At 42.6% G+C, this 27,453-nt stretch overlaps 1 protein-coding gene across 1 annotated transcript in view; it reads left to right on the top strand.

Moving 5' to 3' along the window:
- The window catches only part of slc24a3 (solute carrier family 24 member 3), a 132,845-nt gene that overhangs the window by 70,652 nt on the left and 34,740 nt on the right, over positions 1 to 27,453 (top strand). The gene's annotated exons all lie outside the window — the stretch shown is intronic.

Raw genomic sequence — 27,453 nt, 5'->3', positions numbered from 1 at the left:
TGAACCTCATTTTCAGAGAATCCATGTGTGACATCACCATCTTGACCACCTCTGTTGGTACTTGGTAGTGTTCCAAAGCCCTTTGGATCAGCTGATGAGGTACACTCGGGTAAGCTTTCGCAAGATCTAACCAGACAATAGCGACTGTGTTCTTATTACTCTTTGCTTCCTTAATAATCTGGCTGATCACTGATGTATGTTCCAGGCATCCAGAATATCCTGGAACTCCTCCTTTTTGGACACTGGGGTCAATGTACTCATTGCTGAGCAGATACGATGTAAGCCTTTTAGCAACAATGGTCCAGAATATTTTCCCCTCAACGTCCAATAAGGAGATCTCTCTGAACTCTTCGAGACCTGTAGAGTTCTGTCCTTTAGGTACAAAGCAGCCCTCAGCAAGTGTCCAGAGCTTCGGTTCCTGCCTTTTTTTCCACAGTGTCCGTAAGAGCTTGGCTAACCTCTTCAGTAGCAGTGGGCAGTTTTTGTAGATCTTATATGTTGTGCCTGATGGTCCTGGAGCGGATCCTCCTCGAGCTTTCCTTACAACTGACCTCACTTCGTCCATGGTGAAGTCTGCCATGTTGAATGGAAAGTGTGGCATAGTCCTTGGCAGCTGGAATGGACATTCTCCTAATGGGATGTCTCTAAAGGGGTCACCGTGCGCTGCTGCTGTACTCTTCTCCACCTCCTCCTTGGAACATCTAAGTTGCCCGCTCTTAGGCTTTCCTAGCAGGTCAGCTGTAAACTGAAAGGGGTTGTTGAAAAAGGCTTTCCTCTTCCCACGCTTTTCTCTCTGCTTCTTCCGGAGTGATTCTGCTTTGCGGAGAAGAATTAAGTTTTTCCCCACCTCTTCCCGTATCTGGTTTAGCGCTGGTTTCTCCTCGTCATTCGCCTTCTGCCATCTTTTCCTGAGTGTTCTCAGTTGTCAAGTCAAGTCAAGTCAAGAATATAACTATAGAAGTCAAGAATATAACTATAGAATCAATTTTTAATGCGCATGTGAACGCCATCAGGTCACAGGTTCATGTTTAAAGTCTGTTTAGAGAGAACGCCGTCGTCTTAGTGGCCTGGCCCCTAATGTAATAACAAATGATAATTTTGCTGGAAGTGAATCAATCAAAACCAACTTTAGCTGGAAATAACATTATTCAAAAATCGCTATAAAGCCAAAACAATCTCTGTTACCGTAAATTGTATGTTTATCTCTGTAAAGCTGCTTTGAAACAATCTCCATTGTTAAAAGCGCTATATAAATGAAGATGACTTGACTTGACTTTTCCTGAGTGTTCTCAGTTGTTCCCGTAATTCTTTAATCTGGCACTGTCTCCTACTTGGCCCGGCTGGTGGTCTAATAGCATTGCGTTCCTTTACACCAAAGGTGTCCAGACATGCGTGAAAGACAGTTTTTACCATGGTTTTGTACCACTATATATTTATTACTTAAAATTATTGTATTTGTTAATGTTTTGATTTATCTTCACTTGCAACATCCAATCTAATATTTATATTTTATTTTATTTCAGCTTTATTTCTAGCAACGAATACCATTTTTACAGGTTTTGGTTTTAGTGTTTCTTTACACTGCTTAAACACTGGTCTGAAATGTCTAAGGTTATGACTGTAACCCTGAAAAGAGAACAAGACACTGCGTTGGAAGTTACGACACTATAGGAACGCCTCTGCGTGATTGTTTCTGAAGCACTTATCTAATCACTAATTGGTGGAATGTCATCCTGTAAAGCGTGACGGTGTACCGTGGAAGCTATAAAGAATACCCGGACCAAACATTGTCAGCTTTTGATTGGCTGAAGTAAGTCACTCACAGGCATGCAGGGCGTATGTTATAGTCCCAGTAAAATGAGCCCTCACAACAACTAGAGGCAAAAGGAAGGTCACATGCCTCGCAAGCTGTAGACATAGTCTTAACCCTTTAGGCGCCAGAGGTTTTTTCCTAAAACGTTCGATTTTGACATCTTAATTTCAAAAGGCTATATCTTAAAAGTGATAAAAGATAGAGACTTTCTGTAAATTAGAGAAATATTAAGGATGACCCAAAGTTTATGTAGGGATTACATTTTCCCATCTAATTAGCATATTATGACGTCATATGGTGGTGGCAATCTTGGATTATAGAATTTTCATGAAAAGTCACATGTTTAAATGATAAAATGCAGCACTTCTTTCCCCCCAAAATGTCCATCACCTTCTGTATGCTATATTGCACAAAACTGAATGCTCAGGTATATAGTAAGTAGTAAACAAACTGTGTAAATCAATACTAATAAATGGTAGAAACAAACCGAATGCATGTAGTGGTTGGCCTTTTGCTGTAGAGATTTTCCATTTACTAAATACAGTAGGCACTCTGATTCCATGTATGGGGCACATATATATTATTCATATGACATACAAACACAAGTAGACAAGACCTGTTTAGTTCAAACGCTCACTCGCACAGATCATGAGTGAGATGATACGAGCAGCACGGCCAGATCTGCCTCGCACGCGCGCCGAGTGTGCACAGTTCGGACTACAGTCATTGTCATTGCGACTCCCCACCCTGCCTCCACGTTGCCTCCTAACTGTCCTATGAATACTTCGACCTCGTCTAACATACCCAGTGGTATTAGACAAAGTCTCCACCACAATACTGTCGCCGCGATTGCGGAGAGGATCTGATAAAATGGCTCACTGGAACACTAGCTCCGCTTTTGATCGCACTGATTCAATGCGCTCTAACTCGAACATTTTGTATAGAAACATGACGTTTTTTTGCTTCGGGGATGAAGTATGACATGTCTTCCATCCAGTGGAGGGGAGGTAGAACGAAATTTGACACCCAATTTGACAAAATCGGCCGTGTTATTCAGTACCGCATCTTGTCGAGTTTGGATAAAAGCGCATCTTGTCTTGTTTGGATAAAAGCGTCTGCTAAATGACTAAATGTAAATGTAAATGTAACACACAAATGCCCTGACTGTGCCAAGCAAATCAAAATTCTTTTTGTACTCCGACACGAATGGAGGAGGATAACATGCCTGCAAGACTTAGCGAGAATTGAGAATACGGTAACTTCTCTGAAACAATTTTAATATTTCAAAGAAGTGCCAGGGACAAACCTCTAGAACCAGTGCAAAATTCCAGGCTGGAACTCTCGCATGTATAGTACGCCTTAACCTCAATGTCCTACGAAGTCCAGGCAAGGGTTAAGGATTGTGCCCCTTGCCTGGGACAGAAGGGTCCCTCCTGATGGAAATCTCCCATGGAGAGCTATTGAAGAGAGACATATGGTCTGAGAACTAGGGGTGTAGCGATACACGTATTCGTATTGAACCGTTCAGTACAAGGCTTTCGGTTCAGTACGCATTACAAACCGAATTAGATTCATTGGACCATTTTTTCTGCCGGTGCGACCAACACAACATTGCCCAACATCAAATGGCAAACGTAATGAAAGCGGAACAAAACTGTTACTCATTATTTTGTGCAGTTTGGAGCGATGTCAGTGCAGCGCGAGCCGATCTTTATGAAGCGACACATTTCACCGGAACGAATAGAGTCTCCGCAACGGCGTTAAGCGATAGATTGCAGAACGCTGTGCCCGCGCCACTGATAGCAGCGGCAACAAGCTTGATTTAAAAAAAACACTCATTTCAGTGCTAGATCGCCTCTTATTTTACAAACGAACAAAAATGAATGCTCTGCTGCTAGTTAACTGGAGATGTTTTATTTATTTGTATGATTAGAAACACCCGTGCCACGAGAAGTGGTGGGGACATTCTTTTCTGTCTAGTGAGAAACATTCAAATTTCTCTGTTATTAACCGTAGATCTCTATTAGATCCAACAGCGCTGACGTGGAAACCAGGAGAAACATTGTGCCATGAATGATCTAAAGGCTTTAAGTCCACAAATCAGCAACATTCACTATGGATTTAATGTAGTAACACTAACTGTAACCATGGAAGTTTGGCAGGAATAGTAAAATGCTTTCAAGTACGTCACACATCTTTTTCCAGCACTTCAAAACTCAAATATTGTCATATTTGAATGTTATTTTTAATGTGATGACCAAAACATTATTTGTTCATCCTTCAAAGAATACCCTCATTTATAAAACTAAAAGTTTCAAGATGTAGGAAAACTCACACTTATTTAAAAATAATGTTACTTTTAATAAATATATATATTTTTTAAATCAAGGACCTTTCTCTCTTTTTGCTGTATCGAAAACGTACCGAACCGTGACACCACTGTGTCGTATCGTACCGAACCATGAATTTTGTGAACCGTTACACGCCTCCTGAGAACCATACTCGGGCCGGCCAGAATAAAGCTACAAATATTAAATGGGCCTTGTCCTGGCGAACCCTATCTAGAACTCCTGGAAGTAGAGCGATCGGGGGAAAAGCGCACACGCTTCTCCACTCCCAAACAGAACACGCGTGTGTCACTTCCCGTGATGTAGGACGGGCAGGAAGACACACAGATCTTAACTGCTGCTCATTAGTTTCTTAATGTGACAAACAACACCAAATAAGACAAAAATTCACACAGAGCGCTTACTAAAGGCACAGAAGCTGACAATGTTTGGTCTGGGTATTCTTTATAGCTTCCTCGATAAAACGTCATGCATCACAGGACGATATTCTACAAAAAAAGTGATTACGCAAGTGCTGCAGACACAATCCTGCAGAGGCGTTACCATAGCGTCTTAACTTCCAACGCAGCCCGAGTTCCCTTGAAATTCCCCAATCTTTTAGATATATAAAATGTAACCTTAGGGTTTTGGATCTAGAGCTCCCTTGCTTTTTGTTGAAAATAAAGAAAGAAAATGGATTCTTGACAATTGAAACCGGAGTGTGCAGCTTTGAGAAAGGAAGCAGCCGTGAGGGCCGCACTCAGCTCTGGAGAGACTAAAAGCGAGGCTGCTGTTTGCCTCGGCTGTGGAGAGGTGTTTAAGAGAGATGTGACAGTGAAGTGTCATAATCTCTCTGCGTCTCAGCACAAAATCTTCAGATTGAATTGAACTGGAAGTAGAGTCGTAGCTGTGAGTTTGAATGTAGATACATCATTTGCAATGAGCTCACTGCTTAATTATTAACAATCTCTGAATAATGCAGGGAGTTCTCTGAGGACAGAGACATTGTCTGCTCTTACACTAGTTGCAGTTTCTGTCATAGAGCCATTAGCATATGCGTGTGTGTGCGTGTTCGTTTGTGTGTTGTGTAAACATGTTTGTGCGTCTCTCCTCTCTGCTTCTCTGCTCCCTTCAGAACCCAGCCGTGTCTGTGTCCCACAAGGGCCTCTGATTTCCATCTCGATGGAACCGCAGCTGTGCTTTCACCTCTCACAACTCTCCAAAACAAACTTCAGGGTGTTAATCATCGATTCCACTTAATGGGCTTTAGTGCCGTAAAGTATAAGAGTCAAATTTGGATTAGAGATTATTAAATCATGTATACATCAGATCCATCAAGGAATTTTAGTAGGGGTGGGGGAAAAAATCGATTCTTAGATGCATCGCGATGCGGACGTGGACGATTCTGAATCGATTCACAATTGTCAAAAATCGATTTTCAAAAAAAAAAAAAAAATTTTAGATATATATTTATAATAACGTAATATTGACGGAACGCGAAAGACGGAACTCTGAAGCGCGGAAGTGCAGTGGCCGGACCGTCTGTGGCGTGCACATAACAGACGCGGATGCGATGGCTGAGCGCCAAATCCAAACACCCTCCTCGTTAAAAGCTGACGTGTGGAAATATTTTGGCTTCTGAAGTTGAAGGGGGAAAGGAGCTGGACAAGAGCCACACTAGTTGTAAGCTTTGTAGAGTAAAACTAAAATATTTCGGAAACAAGACACATGAAGCCAAATGACACGTTTCCAGCCAGAGGAGGAAAAACACTCGGCTGTAACGTTACCGGTCGTTGTTATATTATTAATTTACTACAAATATGCTGCTGCTAGTTCAGACACACATGTATTTTCCTGTTGGTTCTTTGCAATGTTAATAAAATATATTGTACGCTAATTCTTTATGGGTCATTACTTTGTACTTTTAAAGCAAAGTATTTATAGTCACACACACACAAAAAAAAGATTCTGATAATCGATTTAGCATCGAATCGCAGCCCTCTGAATCGTAATCGAATCGAATCGTGAGGTGCCTAGAGATTCCCACCCCTAAATTTTAGGGTCAAGGATTTGAATTGTAGCCTACGGTTTGAGACTGAGTGTGTTCTTAAGTCAGTTTTATTTTAATATTCTTTATATACTATTGTATTTTTAATATTGTTTTGAATGTAATGTCTGATCTGATCTAATCAATCGCCCATTAATCAGCCAATCACCTGTGAGCGACACTCAAACACAGTCACACACCAAAATGGAGGGTCATATAGAAAAAAATATTTGAATATCGGCCATTAATGGTTATCTGCCGTAAAAAAAAAAATAAAAAATGGTTTAGATGATTGGCTCAAAACAACCCATCTGCAGAACTGAGTGCCCATGAGCCAAAATGGAAGATTTCAGATCCAGTGCCCCATTATGGGGTCACCATCTAAAAAGCGCCCCTCTGAAATCAAAAATCAGTCTGATGCCATAAAATCACCTTAGTCAGATTTAAGTAAGAAACACTTGAGATATCTCATTTGTGGTTGTTATTTTTTTTCTTTCCATTCGTGGCGGAGATGAGTGATCAGTCTGCATTGACATGTAGAGAGAGAGACAAGGAAAGCGAGAGGAGGGTAAGACTAATGATGATATGTGTTAATTTAAACAGCAGAGATTGCAGATGGATAGGCTGTTCATGAGTCCTTGCGGACTGTGTTGCTTTACAGCTATGTTTTTTTATCCCTCATCAGTCATCACAGTTAAAAATGAATGAGTAGCACTCTGTAGAGGAAGCATGGACAGGATCAGGCCTGCTGCCTCATAGGGCTCACTCGCACTGGGGTAATGTGCTGTTATGACCTGCCTCCTGTTTGGAGCTCTTACTGTCATCATTCTGACTCTTTGGGTGTGCTTAAATTTAGAGATACACAATATGTTGGTACCATATCAGATATCGGCTGAAATTGGAGATTTTATTTAATTTCAATTTTATTGGTATTATTTTAAAATAAATATTTGTATTTATTTCCCTGTGTTGGATGTTTAATTGCTCATGTTTCCCCCCCTCCCTATTTTTATATTTTCGATTACCTTTGCGGTCATCTAATTTCTGTTTTTATACTGGTCTGGACATTATTATCCACATTTTCTTTCACAAATTCATAGCATTTAAAATGAATGATTTTAGCTTTTAGTGCTTTATTTTTAATTCATTTTGTTTAATATATTTAGAGTATACCCTACCGTTCAAAATGTTCTTGTTTGTTTTGGAAGTTTTTATGTTCACCAAAGCTGCATTTATTCAATACAGTAGAGAAAAGTAAGTGAAATGTTATTACAATTTCAAATTGTAATTTCTGTTTTAATATTTTTTTAAATGTAATTCATTCATGTAATGGAAACGCCTCGGTTACAACTGTAACCTCAGTTCCCTGAAGAGGGAACGATACGCTGTGTCGATTGACGCTAAGGGAATGCTTTGCGTGATGATGTATTGAAGCACATGTAAAATCAGTCCAATGGTGTGACGGAACGTCAGAGGCGGGTGACGTCATGAACCAGGAAACTATAAAACCTGCCCAAAACAAAGCCGCGTCAGCGCTTCGTAAGGTCTGAACAAGTCGCTTACAGGCACGAAGGAGATATGGCAGGTGACGCAGCGAACCGAAGCGTTCCCTTTCAAGGGAACTCACGCTGCATCGATTGATGCTAAGGGAACGTCTATACCAACACTGGTACCCTCCACTCGGGACCCTGGTGTAGAGTCCAAGTCCAGAGAATAAAACCTGACGAAAGTGTGAGGTGAGAACCAGCCTGCCGCATCACAGATGACTTGTAGAGGTACTCCTGACAATAAGGCCTTAGAGGCCGCCATACTCCTAGTTGAGTGAGACCGCACCGCCATAGGTGAAGGTTGTCCGGTCGACTCATAAGCAAGTGAGATTGCTCTTTGCTTAGATGCTGGTGACCCCTTGTTAGGGGGTCCAAAACAAACAAACAATTGTTCGGATTTACGCCACAGGGCAGCTCTGTGGACGTAAGTATCCAATGCCCTAACCGGGCACAGCAAATTGTGCCTTTCCTGGTCCGCATCCTGGAAGGGAGGAGGACAGAAGGCCTGCAGCACTATAGATCGAGCCACATTAGTGGGGACCTTGGGAACATAACCCGGCCTAGGATGAAGGAACGCTTTAACCATGCCGGGTACAAATTCCAAGCACGAGGGAGCAACCGACAGAGCCTGAAGATCTCCTATTCCCTTAATAGATGAAATATCGTGGAGGAACAGCGTTTTCAATGTCAGAAATCTGGCTGGAACCTCTTCCAAAGGCTCAAAGTGAGCCTGGGAAAGGCCTTGAAGGACAATCGCCAGGTCCCAAGTCGGAACCCTCGTGCGTGCAGCAGGCCTCAGCCTCAAGGTGCCACGGAGGAAACGAGATACCAAGGGGTCTTTACCCACAGACATTCCACCCAAAGGACTGTGGTAAGCACCTATGGCCGCCACATAAACCTTTAAAGTGGACGGGGATAGACCTGCAGTGAACCGCTCCTGCAGAAACTCCAGCATTGTACCAACCGGCAGTTAACTGGGTCCAGCTGACGGTCACTACACCATGAAGTGAAAACCTTCCACTTGAGAGACCTGACCCTATGAGCTGGGCCCCCAGGTTCCACAGTTCGGGACGAGGGTGAAACATAGAGCCCTCTGCTTGGGACAGGCCCATTGCGGAGAGACACTAGATCTGGGAACCATACTCTGCCCGGCCACCACGGGGCTATAAGAAGTAGGCGCAGATGGTCCCTGCGAACTCTCTCCAGAACTCCCGTGAGCAGAGCGATCGGGGGAAAAGTATACAAACGTACCCTCAGCCACGTCTGTACCCTCGCATCCAGTCCGAGAGGAGCTGGATGTATGAGGGAGAACCAGAGTGGACAGTGAGACATCTCTCGAGACGCAAACAGATTCACTTAAGTCTGGCCGAACTCCTTCCATATCCGCTCCACCACCTCGGGGTGGAGCTCCATGATCACTCCCCAGCCCGTGAGGGAGGCGTCTGTCGTTAGCATCCTGCGACGACACGAAGCTCCCAACACAGGGCCCAGGGACAGGAACCAAGGTTTCTTCCACATAACCAGGGCATGTAGGCACAGCCGCATAACCCTGACCATGCGAAAGGGGTTGCCCCTCGGGGAAAACCCTTTGGTCCTGAGCCACCACTGCAGGCGTCTCATGTACAGCAGTCCAAAAGGTATCACGTTGGACGCTGCTGCCATCAGACCCAACAGTCTCTAAAACTGTTTTACAGTGAGTGACTGGCCTAGCTATATCTTTTACACAGCTAACAGGATGGAGGAGACAAGCGTGCCCGCATCACTATAGAATTCCACACTACCCCTAAAAAAGTGGTCCTCTGTACTGGAGAAAGCACACTCTTCTTGGCATTTAGCTGTGACCCCAACTCTTTCATGTGGGCGAGTACGACATCTCGATGCCGAACCGCCAGTTGATTATATTTCAGGATGCTGGAAGTGCGGGGTTATAGTGCTAGGCCGAACGGAAGAACTCGATATTGGTATGTTTTGCCCCCGAAAGTAAACCTTAGGAACTTCCTGTGATGTGGAAGGATGAAAAAGTGGAAGTATGCTTCCTTGAGATCTATCGTGACAAACCAGTCCTCGGATCTGATCTGTGGCACGATTTGTCTCAAGTTAACATTTTGAACTTTAGTTGCCTAACTGATTCGTTCAGAACTCTCAAATCCAAAATGGGAAGCAACCCCCCATCCTTCTGTGGAATGATGAAACACCGACTGTGAAACCCAGTGTGCCTGTTGGAGGGAGGTACATATTCTATGGCCCCCTTGCCCAACAAGATTTTCATTTCTTGTTCCATTACCAGAACCTGCTTGGGGCCCACCACGGTGGGTAGGACCCCCATAAACCTGTGTGGGGGAGACCCCATTTTTATGGTCTGCAGGACCCAATGAGACATCTTTGGCAGTAGCTTCCACGCTGTCAGAAATTCTACTGGAGGTACCAGCCTCTCGAGACCGGTTTCTGGATTAAGATGTTATTGAGCAATCAGTCCGTCGCCCTGTAACGGCGAACCGGCAGGGAACGACTGAATTGACTGCTCTAAGACCCTCCTCAGAGGGGGCGGGCATCCCAGGCCCACTACGTTTCCGGGTGGGACCTGAGATATGTGCTCGCTGGAGACTGCTGCGCCCTGAAGCACACGAGGTGGCAGGGTTAGCATAACGGTCCCCTGAGGGCACCGAAGGGAGACAGGCACCGTAAATTGAGGTGTTAACCGCTCTGATTCGGGGAGGATCTGCCCTCGCTGACCTGAGCCCTCGGGCATCAGGACCCTTCTTCGCAGCCTTCTTGAAGATAATGACGGTCCTCAGATCCGTCTTACCCCTTGATGGCTGCTGCTGAACGAGCTTCCCGTGTCCCCAGACTTCCTGTGGGGGAGCACGGGAAGCCACGTTCTGCTTTTGAGTGGAACGGTTAGAAGTTTGGGGCTGCTCCCGCTCAGCAGCCCAGGAGGCATGAGTCCGGCGAGGTAAAAATGTTTTTCTGCATCGCCGAAGAGGCCAGAGAAGAGCATCTATTAAAAAATGTTTGTCCTTCTCATTAACATTGCTCAGACTGAGCCAGAGGTGTCTCTCAATGGCCACCAGGGCTCATCAAAAACATGAGACTGAGGTGGTGAATCCTCAGTATCATGTGTACCAACACTAACAACATCTAGTCCCTCGGAACCAGATAGCTGTAGTGTTGATGCCTGTATCGGGGCGGAAGAATCCGCTGCGCGTGCTTCTGAACCCTGATACAAGGCACTAGATCTGTCAGATGAAGGCAGATATAAGGCAGAGCTTGTCTCTAACCCCGTTGACAGACCCATTTGCAAGTCTGAAGCCTTCGCTGTGCCTCGGCAGCAGCGGTACCTGACCCTTGGGGAATGCAAGCCTGGGCGTCCTCGTTAAAAAACGCCAAGCGGGATCGGAGTGTCCGCAAGGGAAGCACATCACAGTGCTCACAGCCAGCGCCCTCGAGCGCTGACCGTGCATGCTCCTCTCCCAAACAACCAACACATAAAGTGTGTGCATCCCCACCCGTAAAAATAACGCGGGCAGGGGAACACACACACTCTAAGCTGCTGCTTGCTCGCCATAGTCTATCACAGACAACACCAAATATACAAGGACAGTTTCACATATAGCGCCTGTGAAGACACAGAAGCTGGCGCGGCTTTGTTTTGGGCAGGTTTTATAGTTTCCTGGTTCATGACGTCCTGGTTCAGACCCCACCTCTGACGTTCCGTCACACCATTGGACTGATTTTACATGTGCTTCAATACATCATCACGCAAAGCGTTCCCTTAGCGTCAATCGACGCAGCGCGAGTTCCCTTGAAATGGAACCCTGAATTTTCCGCATAATTACTCCATTCTTCAGTGTCACATGAACCTTCATAAATCATTCTGATATGCTGATTTAGTGCTCGAGAAACATTTCTTATTCTTATATAAATTAACTTGTGCTGATTCATATTTTTGAAGAGACCATTTTTCAGGATTCTAGAAAAATCGTATTTTTTTTTTTTTTTTTTTACGTTTTGTAAAAGTCATTAAAATCACTTTTGATGTATTTAATGAGTTCTTGCTAAATAAAAGTAATAAATAAAAAAGTATACATTTTAGAAACATCCATTTATTTACTATAACTTGAAAATACTTAATGGCTTATCGGTTTTACCCAGAATTTTATTAGCAGTGTATTCCTATACAAGTCATCTTTAATTTCATCACCATTGATTCTCAGCTGGGTTTTCTTTAGGACACAGGTGGTTTATCATACAATAGTAAGAAAAATAAAACATTGGAATGTATTAATATTCCCCAAAATATGCACAATTATTAAAGGTACTATATGAACGAATTTTTCGCCACAAGAGGGCGCAGTTACCAACAATAACAAAGGCGAAGCTTGGTGACGATATGAGGGAGAGTTGAACGATGGGAGATGTCGTTTTCACCATCCAGAGATGTTATGGAATTAATGAATCATGATCACGGATGAGGTAATTTATTTGTTTTTGTATTACCTGTACGTCTGATCGCAATATTTTATGTCACCATAATGAATTAACTGCAAGGAACGCGAAATGTTATGCTATATTATCCTGTTACAGCTATTTGTCAAATGATTTGTTGGGTTAATGCTGCGTGCGCAGTTTAACGTGTTTATGGTTAATGCTGTGTTGTTTTACGTGTTCAAACCAATCGTACTCAAAGTAAATTTAAACGAACATTTGCAAGTAATGGCTAAATATTGTTTAACAACACATATCCGATTGTATTTAATTGGACTGCCATAATCTCGGTCAAAACACAAGTGATAAAAGCATTACCAAAGTACTAAGAGCAATATAACTGTGAATTTTCATCAGCATAACGATCACTTGATAGTTTTTGAGGTGAATCAACATATGCATAATGATTGATCTGTCACGTCATATAGGCGTATGTATCTCGCATTGTTTATAAGTGATATTATTGACAGTTGCATGTGTTGCAAGGAAACACAGATGCATCCTTTTGTTTTATGTACATTTGCTCACCTGTCTAATAAAGTATATGCAAGAGCGGTGTTGCTTCAAATTAGTCGCGGACGTGGAGCTCTCGGCATCTCGAAAACGCCACGCTGATATTGATCCTCATTTTGGTTCTCCTTTTTTGTCCCAAAGTCTGCTTGCCATGGTCCATAATGTTTGAACGAAACAACAACAGCGTGCAGCTAAACGTTACGCTCGACACAGTTGTCCACGTCTGTCGCCATGGTTACGTCATGGCTATGGCAGTACGAGCGGAAACTGAGGAAAGCGCGGATATTGCGTCATTGACAAGCGACATTTTTTTCCGGGACGGCCACTTATTTAAAATTGGAATTTCTCTGAAATACAAAATCTTTGGAGACTTTTGGGATATTGTAAGTACACAACTGCAGGAAATATATCACACTGTGCAAGTGATTTTTGGATATTTTATTACAAAATTCCTACATATTGTACCTTTAACAGGCTAAATAAGAAAATTGGAAATTTGTAGATGCATTCACAATAAGTGTGAGTTTAAATTACTTCAGGTGAATTTGTGCTTGACTGCTATAGATAAATTGTTAAAAACACTGGTATGAGCAATACTCGTAGCTCTTGAATTTAGAGATTCATTGATGCTTCTAATACTTTTAAATAAATGTAGGTTGCTATTAATTTATGTATTCTGGGTCATTTTTTGTGAGTTTGTGTCTGTGAGAGAGGGTGTATATTATATTTGAAGTTGTCAAAACGTATATCCAACAGTGAAGAGACCTTCTCTCTCCCCCTCTCTCTGTTTGTTTTCTTCCTTTCGTGACTCCCAGAGGTACAAACAGCTTTAAAAGTTAATAAAACACCTCTGGTTAGTCACTGGGAACACATGTCAGGAGAGAAACAGAGAGAACCCTGGGTTGTGCGGGTTTTTGTTTGTTTGTTTGTTTGCTTGCTTGCTTATTCAAAATTGTGAGAGGTGTTCACTCATGTCACATTACATTCATCATTGTCTCTGTTGCCTGGTCGTCTCTTTTGACAACATTTCCATCAATATTCCATCAAATCTGCTCTGTCTTGTTTTTGCGACCTTTCTGGCACAAAGGTTTTTTACGAGCATTCCACCTCAATAAATGTGTTTGTAATTAAACACAGGCCCGGTCATGTGAGCAGCCAAACATCATGAGATGGAGCGGTTGGAATGGACATAGCATGGCAGGCAGCAGACTCCCACTGTCTCCATCCCGCCGAGTAAAGCCTTCATGTGCTTCACTTCACGCAGAGCCGGATCTTCACGGCTCCTCGTCCTTCCCCAGAGGAAGCTTTAGCTTATCAGAGGCCTTAGTCTGGTATTGTGGGACTAAAATATTCACTCATCCGCATTGAATTCCTCTTTATGATCCTGCAGTGTAAGGTCTGTGTTGTGCACGAATGGCCCTCACAGTTTGCCAGCATGTGTGAGTATGTGTGGGTGAGAGAGAGAGAGAGAGAGAGAGAGAGAGAGAGAGAGAGAGAGAGAGAGAGAGAGAGAGAGAGAGAGAGAGAGAGAGAGAGAGAGAGAGAGAGAGAGAGAGAGAGAGAGAGAGAGAGAGAGAGAGAGAGAGCATGTGTTGTTAAATGTTCCCACACTGAGTAATGCAGACCCAAGTGAGGGGAGTATGGAAAGAAGGAAATAAAGTGAGGCACATGGTTCCCATTGTGCAGTTGTTTATGTTCGATGGGTATGTGCTTGTGTGTGGAGTTTTACCTGACAAATTTTCTTCTGCAGATTTATATTTGCTTCTGATCATTTCAACTGTATTGTAGCTGTAAGTTTCAGTTCCCCATCTATCAGTCACTACAACGTTATGTGGACTGACAAATGGGGTCTCACTTGGGAGCCCCAATCACCTCTGAGTTTTAGAAAAATCCACTCATTCAGATTTTTGCTTCAGAGCCGAGTGGTTGCACAGTGATCACTCTTCCAGTCACCAAGCAACGAAAGAAGTGCTACAGAAGATCGTTCTACACAGTTGGAGAGGGTGCATTCAGCAGTTTTCGACTTATCAGTGCACAGTTAAGTGCAGTGAAATTCCCCTGGGTGCTTCCCTAAAAGAGCAAGCACGGTCGGCAAGCTTCTTTTTAAAGATGCCTTTCTGTCCATGTGTTTCTGGATGTGGTCGTTTCCTGTCTTCATCTAACGGCCACGGCTCTGTCTCACATGTCTGGGGTGAGAGCATGCTGAGGCAGTGTTTGTGTATGGTTCATGCCATCAAAGCGAGTCACTGCGGTTGCGACTGGAGTTCCCTATGTTGTTGCCCAGCACACTGCCTCTGTACAATGCAGAGCCACGGGCATGGTTAACACTTTGGGAGACCTGATGGTTACAGTGGGAGCACTTCTGCTTGGCCAGTCCCCACAGACCTCCTCTGCTGTGTCGTCTGCCGTCGAGCTGCAGAGTGATGGCGCGGGTCCTTCGCACGGGGGACCCAGCATGTCATTCAGCGCTCCAGATAAGGATCAGATGTTGATAGCTGCCGGATAGATGTCGGAGAACGGGCTACTGTCTTCTGCAGGGGTAGATGAAGCCGCCAAGCTTCACCGTTCTGGTGTGGTCACTCAGGCTTAGTCGGATGCAGAGTTGACGGCCATGCTTGCCCGGGCCTCCACGGGCATCGGAATCAAGTGGAACCCTCCACCTTGTCCTGAGCATGACACCGTGTCCAGCCACGATGGCGACACACGATGATTCTATTTTAGAAACAGTATCTCTGCAATGTCCCAGCCGGAACAACAACAGAAAGTATGATAATCTCAGGTACTCTTTATGTGCTTTATGTAATGTTAAAAGCGTCTGTGTGAGTTTGAATATAATTTTGCGTGTTTTTATAGCCGTACTGAAAGCAGCTCACCTCAGATCTTCAAAATAAATAAAAGTGAACAAGAACGTTTAAACTGTCAACTCATTGTTAACAGACAATTGTATTCCATGACAACGATTGTTTCAGTAACTGAGTATGTATTGTGGTGGGAGGAGCAAACGACAGACACAGTGGGAGTGGTGTCAAGACTCGGAGAGGCATTTGTTAAATTAAATAAACATAAAATGTCCAAAAAAGGGGGAAATAAAGTGTTAAAATAAAAGTCCATCTGGTGTCCTCGCAGTGCCAGGGAATCGTGAAGGAAGGGTAGTGAAGAGATAGGATGGGTTCAGGTAAGGGGGCGGTGTCCGGCGGTCACACGCGCTTCTCTCTCTCTCCTTGGTCTGAGGCACGAGGGGGCGGCGGCTTCAAAATCGCGGCTTGTCCTCTCTAGGCCCCGACAATGGAGGGGATTAGCGGCCCGGCATCCTAGCCCGTCAGCAGCGTCACGCATGATCTCCGTTCGGACCGCGGGTCCGGCGACTCACAGCTCCGTCGGCGTGGGAATCCCTCCGCGCTCCCTTCCTGAACCCACGTGGACACCAGTGTGCATGCACAGGGAAGAGACCGGTCTCTCAAGGAGCGCTCAGCATTTAACAGCGGCGATGATGAGGCTTCATTCTCGTCTGGTGTGCCTCATCACACGCCACCAATTCTCCTCTTCAGTGCCCCTCCTCTCCAATCACACCCACTCCAGTCGGGAACCTGGCGAAGGGCGGCGAATTAAGGGACGGGGTGTCGCTGATTACAAGGGAGAGGCAGACGATCCTTCACAGTATTTTTAATAATGTTAAAATGGTGTAATAATCATGAATTTAATTATGCACCTATCCATTTCGTTTGCGAGTGCCGGGAGCTTGCCGAGAGAGCCCGCCAACGCGCTCTTATGATTGGCTGTGATTTTAATCGTGTCCCATAGTCGCGTCGTGTCTGGTGTGGACAGACAAATTATCTGTCGCTGGAATCTTATCGCATCGTGTCTGGTTAGAACACGGTGTGAGGAGGTTCAGAAGTTGTGCAAGGTACCTTTCACTACCCTCTATGGTGGGGCTGCCAAGGTTTACGTGGAGATTCCCCAGGTGGAGCGTGCAATTGCGGCGCACTTGTGCCTGCCACCTCAAAGGCCTGTAAGACGACGGCAGCCCTGGCTGCTAAGGCTTACAGTGCCCCTAGCCAGGCCGTCTTCACCCTGCATGTGATGGCCATCCTGTAAGTGCACCAGGCCAAAGCACTCAAAGAAATGGATGAGGGTATTTCAGAGCCGGGGTTGATGCAGTAACTGCACTTGGTGACTGACCTCGCCCTCCGGGTGACGAAAGTCATGGTGCGGGCTCTCGGCCAGACGATGTCCACTCTGGTGGTCCAGGAATGTCATCTCTGGCTAAACCTTGCTGAGATCCAGAATGTCGACAAAGTACACTTTCTCGACACCCCCATCTTGCAAGGTGGCCTCTTCTGCAGCATGTGACACAAAGTCCTCCCCTTCGGGCTGTGCCTGTCTACCCACATCTTTACCAAGGTTGCAGAGACTGCCCTTGCCCTACTAAAGGAAGTGGGCATTCGCATTCTCAACTATCTCGATGACTGGTTTATTCTAGGTCACTCTCAAGGTCTGTTGTGCGGACACAGGGACCTGGTGCTCAGGCACCTCTGCCACATGGGGCTTCGGGTCAACTGGGAGACGAGCAAGCTCTCTCCTGAGCAGAGCATCTCTTTTCTTGATATGAAGTTGGACTCGGTCAGTAATCTCACCAACGCATCTCACCAACGAGCGCGCACAGTCAGTGCTGAACTGTCTAAATATGTTCAGGGGTAAGAAGGGTCCTGCAAGAAGGGTTGGAGTGGAGACTGTCCCCCTCTCCCTTTAGGTGTATGTGGCCTCCATTGGGGCCCATCACATTGCATTTGACTGTAAGTCACTAGGAAAGCACGACCTGGTCGTCAGGTGTCTGAGAGGTCAGGCCAGGTTTCCTCCCAGGCCACACCTCATCCCCTACTGGTCTGTAGAAAGCTCCCTTTGAGCTGCTTTAGTCAGTTGAGCTTAACCCTCTGGGGACCAAGGGGTTTTTGGGGCCCTTGGGATGTTTTGACATGCACTGACATTTGTGCTTTTTTCAGTTATTTATAAACATGTTAATGGCAAAGTTGTAAATTCACTCTATATAGCACAAACGGGGCTACCATAATATGTGAGCAACATGTATTCACATGTTTGTATTTTTGAGAGAATATTATTTATGCATGGTTATTGAAAACCTTAAAAATAAAAGTTTCTGAAATAAGGCCACAAAACACATATTGATTATTTCTTCACAAGACTTTTGAAAATTGTATCACATAGTCTAGAATATTTGCTCCAAAACTATGTGAGAATCATCCTGACTACTCATTCAGATAAGTCAATAAAGTCTTTTAGAATGTGTATGACGTGTTTTGTTTGAGAAAGCTTTATGCGAGGATGCGTGATCTCTCATTAATATGTATAGCATTTCACACCTGAGAAAGACAAAGACCCTCCCATAATGGCCCTATTAGGTGCTATCAGGCCATATCATTGAGGAGCCTTGCACAAAGAATGAGGAGATTTAAAAAAGAATGGCTTTTAGATTGTTTGGATTTATTTACAACACAGCATAATCCAAAGATACACAACAAAGGACAAAAAAACACATTAGTAAACACACTGATCTAAAGACAGAGGCTTGCACAGTCACACAGCATTGTCCCATTCCTGAAACATAGTACATACCTGTCATTTCCAAGGTGTTTGATTTTTCATTTTACTATGTTCATGTACAGTCTCCTGTGAACATGCTGATATCAAGAGAAACTATATGGCTGCACGACTTTGGGCATGCATTGTAGATTTTTCTGGTTAAAATTGCTTTTTAATTATATATTTACACACACACACACACACACACACACACTGCTTAGAATAAGTGAACACACCCATGCTAAAGTTGACTAAAAAGAGGAATAAAAAATCTTAATGCCTTAATTAAAAGAAATAGGAAAACTTCAACCTTTAGGGACATGAATGTCCCTGAATTCTTAAATGTTTTTATAATTAAATGTAAATGTAAATAAAACACAAATAATTAAACGTTCTTCTTTAAAATACAGGGTGCATACGTCTGGACACTTCTATCCCCAGAAACTCCTAACAAAAGCTTATTTGATGTCTTTATTTTGAAGCTTATTTGAAGCTTATTTGATTTGAAAAACTTTATCCAAAACTAGTCAACGAAATGTTGTCTTTTATTTCGTCTGTAACAGTGCGTATCTGTGCGTTCATTCATTCATTCATTCACACACACACACACAAACACACACACACACACACACACACACACACACACACACACACACACGATTCACATTTATACAGTATGCTATTTTTCCGTTTACAGACACTAACGTTATTCTATATCGCGATTAGAACAAAGAACAAGCATAAAACACTTACACTTCTCAGCTGAATCTGTTGCTCCTCCTCGAAGTGAAAATAAACCAGCACTTGTTCTGTGGTAAATGTCCCAGGATTATTCCTCATAGCCGCGCAAGACGAATCTTAATCTGTTTAAAAAATATAGTGTGTTTTAGGGGTGTCCCCGACTAAGGATTTTCATAGTCGAATCAGATTCGTCAGGTCCTGCCTATAGTCGACTAATAGTCGAATCATGTGTGTGGTGTTGGGGAGGGGGCGGGGCTTTAACATTTTAAAGCCGCGATGTACAGAACATCACACAAAGATAGAAGAAAATGTATAAAAACATTTTGGATCAATAAAACTAAGAAATAACATAAATAACTGCAGAAAGGCCACAATGCAGATAGGATTTGCATTTCACATGCAAATCAAATTAAATTGGCTGAATTGCCTGTACGAGCATGCTCTATAGGCCTACAGCGCAACATCGATGCACTGAAAAATAATCAACAATTAAGAACATAATATACTTTTATAATAAATAAAAATACAAAACGAAATAAGTCAGAATCAAATCACAAGAAGCAGAACAAATGTGTGCAAAATGCCTAAAGTGCAGGGGAACAAATATTCAAAACACAAGTCACAAATAGTTAAATTAGATCACCCTGAGTGATCAATTAATAAAATAAAAATAAAGAAATTATTAAAATAACGAAAGTATGGCCAGGATTGTCAACTTTGTATTTTTAACTGCAGAAACAACAATAAACGCTAAACTAGAGCGGCAGTCTTTTTAGCTATAACGTGTTCACAGTATCCAAAAATCAAATTAGAACCGGCTGAAATGTTTTGAAATCACTTATCCATACCTGATCGAAAAAACTAAATCCAGTCTTTCACTCGGCCTGTGTCCTTTTGAGTCTTTTCAAATTGTGTGCGCGGATAAAATACATTCTAAAACGCTTAACGTGAAAAACGCTTAACGGCTTTGTCCTAAAACTGTTATATTAAAAGATCAAATTCTGTACACACCTTATATTAATAAAGCATACTATATAGCTTACAGAAAAGCAGATGAGCCCAGAATATGAACGCAACGCGTTTTATTATAACTTAGGCTACGTTAAGCATTTTCCTCCCATAGAAAACCGTTAAAGAAAAAGCTTTACGTGACTTTCAATAGGAGAAACGCGTTGCGTTCATATTCTGGGTTCATCTGCTTATCTGCACATAGAATGGTTTCTTAAGGTGTGTAGCCTACTGTGTACATACATTAAGCACGTAAAAGTGCCATTTAAGCGTTTTAAAAGCTTTTTTTCACGTTAAGCGTTTTAGAACGTCCCGAGGAAAACCAACCTGTTAACGTTGGCCGGCAGAAGTGCTTTCCTGATGCTAAATCCAGCCTTGGAGTATATCCTTTCTGATGGTGTGCATCTTTAGATTGTCTTATCCCAGACATTTTTAAAGATTTAAATCCCTGCCGACAAGACGCTCCTCTGTCGGTCACGGATATCGAAAGTGAAACTTAAATCTGTCACGGGGTGTTTGGATTTATTCACCCTGCGCGCACGTTAAAATATTTATTAAAAGCTTCTTTCTTTGCACATTTTTATCGACAGCATTATCATAATAGGCTGTATATTAACATATTGACAGAAAACCAGTAGTTCTATGTGAAATCAGACATTGAGCACACTCATATAGCCAAAATGACATAATCCTCGTTTAATAACACATCTGCGAAGATTCGACCGTGAGATTGGTAGTCGAATCAGGCTCCTCCTATCGAAGCATCGAATCTTCGACTATTCGGGGTCACCCCTAGTGTGTTTACAGAGTTTTTGCCTGGGGGCGTTTATCTGTTTTGGATATGGCCTCAACACATTATCTTATGAATAGCACGCTCTGCGAGTGGGTGTGAACAAATTAACGATAATGAGCTGAGACAGGAGAAACTGTACTTCTCTTTAGTTTCATACAGATTACATTGCAGGAGAATATTTGTTTTAAATGTGAATTGTTTTATTTAAAAGTAGAAATTTAAAGCGTTCTTTAGACGTATGTTTTATGTTTGTGTGATAAGTATTAGCTGAGTTTCAGTTCATTTTCCAGACGTGTTTCAGAAAGATTTTTGCGGAGACAGAGTGAGCTGAAAGCACACCCTGTTTATTTTATTCATTTAAAAAAAAACACAAGGTTTTGATGTTAATGTGAGTGTACACAAAAAAGAAGACCCTCTATAGTTTATAATCATGTATTGATTTTATTTATATGACCATAAATGACGGAGTATTTTAAGTCAATGTTGCTGCTATGTGAAAAAAAACTGCCAAAACACACGGGTGCGTTCTTGGTCCCCAGAGGGTTAATTTGTTGTTTCACGGTAATAGAGCTTTGGTTCTCAATTCCCAATTTTTTCCTCCATGACCAATGTTTGTTAATGCTGAGGAAGCATACCTAGTCCAATGGAGAGGGACGCTACAGAGGCCACATCATACCAGTAGGGAGAAACATGTGGAAATACACAAATGGAGTTACCCATGGGGCAGTGCTACATATGAAAAAATCCCTGCGGTAAGTCCTGCCTAGACAGGGATCAAACTGCTTCAGGTGCATAGATGGGGCAGAGAAGAATCTGCCCAGGGAAAGACACAGATTTACCGACAGGGACACCGTACAGTGGAAGAATACACACATGGGATTACCAAGGGGGAATCACAACACATGGAGTATCTAGACCAGTTCAAGTGGTGACCGAGCGGGCATGCACTCAAGTACAGGGCCTGGTGTCAGATGCCTTTAGAGACAGGATTTTAACTTGTAACTTTAGTTAACATTAACTAAGAATGACCAATACTTCTACAGTATTTATTAATCTTAGTTAATATTAATTTCAACATTTACTAATAATTTACAGTGTTTTTGTTAACATTAGTTGATGTAGTTTGAACTAATATGAACAGCTGGATTTTTATTAACTAACATTAACAAAAATTAATGAATACTGTAACTGGCTGGACTGTCTGGGCTGAGCTGGGCGCTGTGTAGTGGCTCTTGCAGGCGGCTGGTCACGTGGGCGGCCTGCAGCGGAGCTAGCGCGACGGGGCAGGAACAGGTTCATGGCCTGCATGGTTTTCTGTACCTCAGAAAAGCGGTCGACGATCCCGTTCACCGTGAGAGGAGGCGCATCAGCTCAGCGTCCACTCCAGCGCGGGTCCTGCCAGATTCCTGGATCGAGGAGGAGGCGGAGTGAAGAGAACTCAACCAATCCTTGCTATCCGAAGCCAGAATGAAACAGCTTTCTCCTACGGCGGGTCCTTCCGCCTCATCATCAGATACACGACGGCAGTGGCCGGCGGCTGCGCGTCGGTGAGGGGGGTTGAGACGACGAGGGCGAGGCTCGAGGGAGGGACTCTGGCGAGCGCTTCGCAATGGCCACAGGCTCCGGCGGCCTTTGAGAACGGCGCTTCTTCCTGTGCGGTCCTACAAAGGGCGGAGAGACAGCTTCGGTGGTGACGGCTTTGAGTCGAGCCCGCAGGGTCGACATCGGAAGCTCCTCGCAATGCTCACATCCTGCCGAAGAGAGGGCAAGAGCAGCGTGTTCCTGGCCCAGGCAGAGAGCGCAGATAATGTGGCGGTCTCTGACGCTGAGCGGGGCTCTACACGAGCCGCAGGAAGTGCGAGACATCTTTACAAAGACATCTCGCGCTCTTTTAGATAGAGAAAAGCTTTGTAAAAAGGATACGTCGCCGGATAGCGTAGCTCGCATGGAAGGCTGAAGGTGGCGAAGACGGCCGGCTTCCTCAGGCACTGTCCTAATCTGGCTTGTCGCTTTTTCAACAGCGGCGGCAGCTTCTCAAGATCCAGCGATGCGGAGAGCTTCGCTGAAGAGATGCAAATCAAAGATTCAGCCTCCGAGCCCTGCTTATATACGCTAAGCCACGCCCATTCTGGCGGGCTAGGACGCATTGAGGGCGCGAGCGCCCTTCATTGGACGTGACGTCACGTCGGGCTCACTGGTAGGCTGCTGCAGTTGCCGCAGGGCAGCCACTGAGCACGCTAGACAGCCTGCTCTAGGTCTGCTAGCTGCTGCACTGCGTTGACAATAGATACAAAATTAAGGATAATTTTTGGCTTCAATATCTCAAGAAGATGAATTTTTCCCGTAGCGTAAGCTAAACTTACGCAATACGAGAGAACCTCTCGTAAGAGAACGAGCTGCTCGCATATGAAAGAATACTGTGCCATGCTTCATTCTGAAATACTTAGCACATTTTAAATTCATATCTCAAATTAAAGACAAATTAAAGGCATATCTCGTTTTCCACTTTATTTCAGTTATTCATATTTAAATCAGTTTTTTTTTCCCCCTTTTATCACAGTATCACAATTAATTGAACCTTTTTCATTCAGTTGATTTTTTTACCATGTGCCTGGGTGTCTACACTAAATGACAAAATATAACAGGCTATTTAAAAATATATATATATATAATCCAGGTCTTTATTTATTCTTCATATTATTATAATTATTGTTTTATTTGGTAATCCTTTTATAGTTTTTATAGTGTTCTCAATATAATTTCCCATCCTATTAGTCTTTAGTGATATCTAGCGATGCACCAATATTAAAGTTTTGTCTGATACCAATAATTTTTTTCATATAATTTTTGTATATATATTTTCATATACATATAGTATAAAAATGGATGTATATTTTGGGATTTATTACATATTGCATTTAAAGGTGCTATGTGGAACTTTTCTTCTAAAATGAATCCTTTTTTATTGCCTGTGTGTGAAGGGGTTGTAATCACACATTACAATGATCCACTTGTCGGGTTTTGCTATTACCTCTGAAGGCCAGTATTCCTATTTCTATGTGAAGTCTCCGGGTCGGATTTTCTGCGAAATCCATCGGATGTGACGTGCAAGCGCGCTCCCGAGCCTCTCTCCTTTTTATATACAGTCTATGCGACGGCACTGCAGCTAACGACATGGAGTCTGATAACACCAAAAAACGACCTGCCTCCAGCACAACACAGACTCCAACACAAACTCAACAAAAAATATAAAAAACAAAACAAAAATGTATCTGCTGAAGCTCGTCAGGCCAAACGTGAATCGGATCGACTTAGGACGAAAACCCGGATCAACATCGGCAGAGCGTTTGAATTATGGAGAGACCTCCGCTATTAAGTTTTCAGATATGCTGAAATAAATAATGGTAATCTGTAATGAAATAGCCAGGTAAACTACAACATACATGAGATATGAAATGAATACAAAAGACTGTTCCAGGATAACAAAAAGTAGGTGCTTTAGGATGTAACTTTTATTTTATGTACTAGATCTACTGTCTAACGTCACTCATCCCACTACTATCATATTGTTTATAATACACATTTCCAGACACGTTCAGTACAGTAATGTTACTTCCTACGATCTTACTGTTACACTGAAATTGTTCAGTCTAGTCACTAACCGTTTTCGTTATCATATTATAAATTCATCTATGTTGACATTGCGCTGCCTGATTGTGAAAGATACACGAATAGTTAGTGAAATGCCTTATGCTAACACCACATCCCGGCTAAATGCAGTCAATGTAACGTTATCATGGTACGAGCATGGAGCATTAGTTCAACGTCAAGCTGATAAAAGTAGCCTATTATTGTAACGTTGCAGTGGGAGTTAACATGAGTTTCCAGCATGTTGTGTGACGCTTTCTCCTGTGTGTTGAAAGTCTCAGTGTGGCCGTGTACCATGAGTGCTCGCTCTTGTGTCCGAGCACGCGCAAGAGCACGAGCGCTCTTGTAAAACTTGGTTGCAATCTGAAACATCACCGATAGAGGCTGCTAAAAAATACATATAGCACCTAAACAGTTAATACATTTATTTTTAAAGATTTTTTATTGAACTTCGAAAGCACTTTTATTGAGTATTACATGACAGTAAAGGTCATCTAAAATAAATATGTAAAAATAGAGAAAATGAGCATGAACAGTTAAATATCCAATACTGGCCGATTTTCACTATTGACAAATACTAATCGATTAAAAACATTTCTAATGTCAGTCGTTAACTAATATGGTACTGATATATCTGGCATCCCCTAGTAATATCCCTGTAAATAAATAAAAAAAACAAATCCTTCATGAAATCATCCTTCATGAAGTGGTATAATTTTGGTGGGAAAACAACAGCAATAACATTCATAAGTATTAGCAGTTTTGTGATGCTAGTTGGTAGCCTCACTTTAAAACACTCAGTCCTGTTTGCTATTCGCTATAGGCTACGTTTGCTACTCCAGCTCTCAGGAAAATGCAGTTGTCTAAACGAAAGCTCTTCGTCCTGATCTGATTTGCAGTCTGGATCAAACAGTTTGTATAATGAGGCTTATGATTATAAACCATCTTTGTTTTTCCTTGTCGAGTGTGAGTGTGATTTGTTTTTTCTGGTCACGTTCTATGGCGTCCTGATTAAATGCCAGGATTACCATGTGCCCTTTCTATAGTCCCACTGGCCTACTTGGGTCTTAAACACAGCAGTCCTGTCTTTCCCTCCTGTCTTCCTTCAATCCCTCTTTTACTGTCTCTTCTTGTTTCTCTCTCATACATTCCTTCTTGGATCCTGACTTGATCCCTCCACTGTATGATTTATGATTTTCACGTTATAGGTATGTTTCCTGAAATATGGCATCTCCGTTGAGAACAGCATGCTCCCAGAGAAATCGTGGGATCCCAGCATGTGACAGAGGGAGTGTGTTTTATTCCTTGAGACACACGGGTATGTTGGAGGCCTTTCAGCCATCACACTGAGGTGACTGATGGATGGATTGATTTCCTGACATTAGCACAGAAACTCTTTAGATCGACGTAAGCCTCATAGCTTGATTTAATCATTAAGTGTGGTGCATTTACGTGAAAGAAACAAGAAGTAGTGATATGTTAAATACACTGGATTAATATAGTAACATCAAATATAAAATTGCTTTAAAGGTGCATTCAGTTGATCTTTAACTATTGTTTGCATCGCTGTTCTTTGCTTTTAGTTAGTCAGCTTTATTGTCGATTGTTCACATGCTCCAGACATACAAGCAATCGAAATTACGTTTCCCTCCATCCCACGGTGAAGACAAAGAAAAAGAGAGAGAAAAAAAATGTAGTTAAACATGTAGTTAAACCTAGACTAGAGTTAACCCTCTGGGGTCTGAGGTGTTTTTGGGGCCCTTGAGATGTTTTGACATGCCCTGACATTTGTGCTTATTTCAGCTACTTAAAACATACCATTTGCCAACATATAAATTTGCTGTATTCAGCACAAACTCTGCTACAATAATATGTGAGCAAAATGGATGTACATGTTTGCATTTTATAGAAAAAAAATATATTATGCGTGGTTAGTACGTTTTGGGGAAAAAATTGTCACCGCAATAAGGCCATTTAACACATACTGAATAGTTGTCCACAATACTTTTGAGTTACTATTCTTGTAGGCTAGAATTTTTACTTCAAAATGAAGTGAAAATCATTCTGACCACTCTTTCACAAACAACAATATAACTATTTCAATTTCTTACGTCAGTTTTTGGTCAGGCCTGCTGTATGCGTGGGAGTCTGATTGCCCATGAATATTAATGTCATTTACACCTGGGAAGACTAAAGACACTCCCCTAATGGCCCATCAAGGTGCTGTGAGGCAGCCTGAACTAAGAATGATTCACTGATGAATAAAAAATTTAAAAGAACAGCATTTATTCAAAATAGAAATCTTTCCTATGAACGTAAAGACTTAAAATCATTCCTATCACTTAACACATCCTTTCAAAAAAAAAAAACATAAAAATACCAAACTTGTTTTTTTTTATAAAATAAAATGCATTCAAAGAATCCTAAAAAAAAAACTATCACAGGTTAAAAAAATTAAGCAGCACAACTGTTTCCAACATTGATTTAAAAAAAAATCATATCAGAATGATTTCTGAAGGCTGATGGTCAGTTAGGTAGCGGTACATCTCACTGATGCTGACATCTGTCCATTTTTATATTTGCAGCCTTTTGCAGTTGCCTTGGCAGCCTGGGCATTGGTGTTGCTTGGACGTTCATTGTCACATCTGTTATATAAAAGAAGAAATAAAAAGTGTGAGCATGCTGATAACACAATCAAAGACACTGTATTATTATCATTATCAATCACTAATTGCCATGGATAAAAAAAATAGTTTTTTGTAATTTCACACAAGAATATGAACTTTTACATTATGACGATGTAAACACAATTAGGCTACATTACATCTGTAAAATATTACGTTTATGCACTTACTCAGTATGATTCTCGATCGCACTGAGAACTGAACGACACCTGCTGGAGAAGGACAGCATGATGCAGCCACATTCCTAAA

Source organism: Rhinichthys klamathensis, unplaced genomic scaffold (genome assembly GCF_029890125.1).
Source record: "Rhinichthys klamathensis goyatoka isolate OS25496 unplaced genomic scaffold, OSU_Roscu_1.1 h1tg000474l_1, whole genome shotgun sequence".
Lineage (NCBI taxonomy): Eukaryota > Metazoa > Chordata > Actinopteri > Cypriniformes > Leuciscidae > Rhinichthys > Rhinichthys klamathensis.
This window is presented reverse-complemented; position numbering and strand designations above follow the sequence as displayed.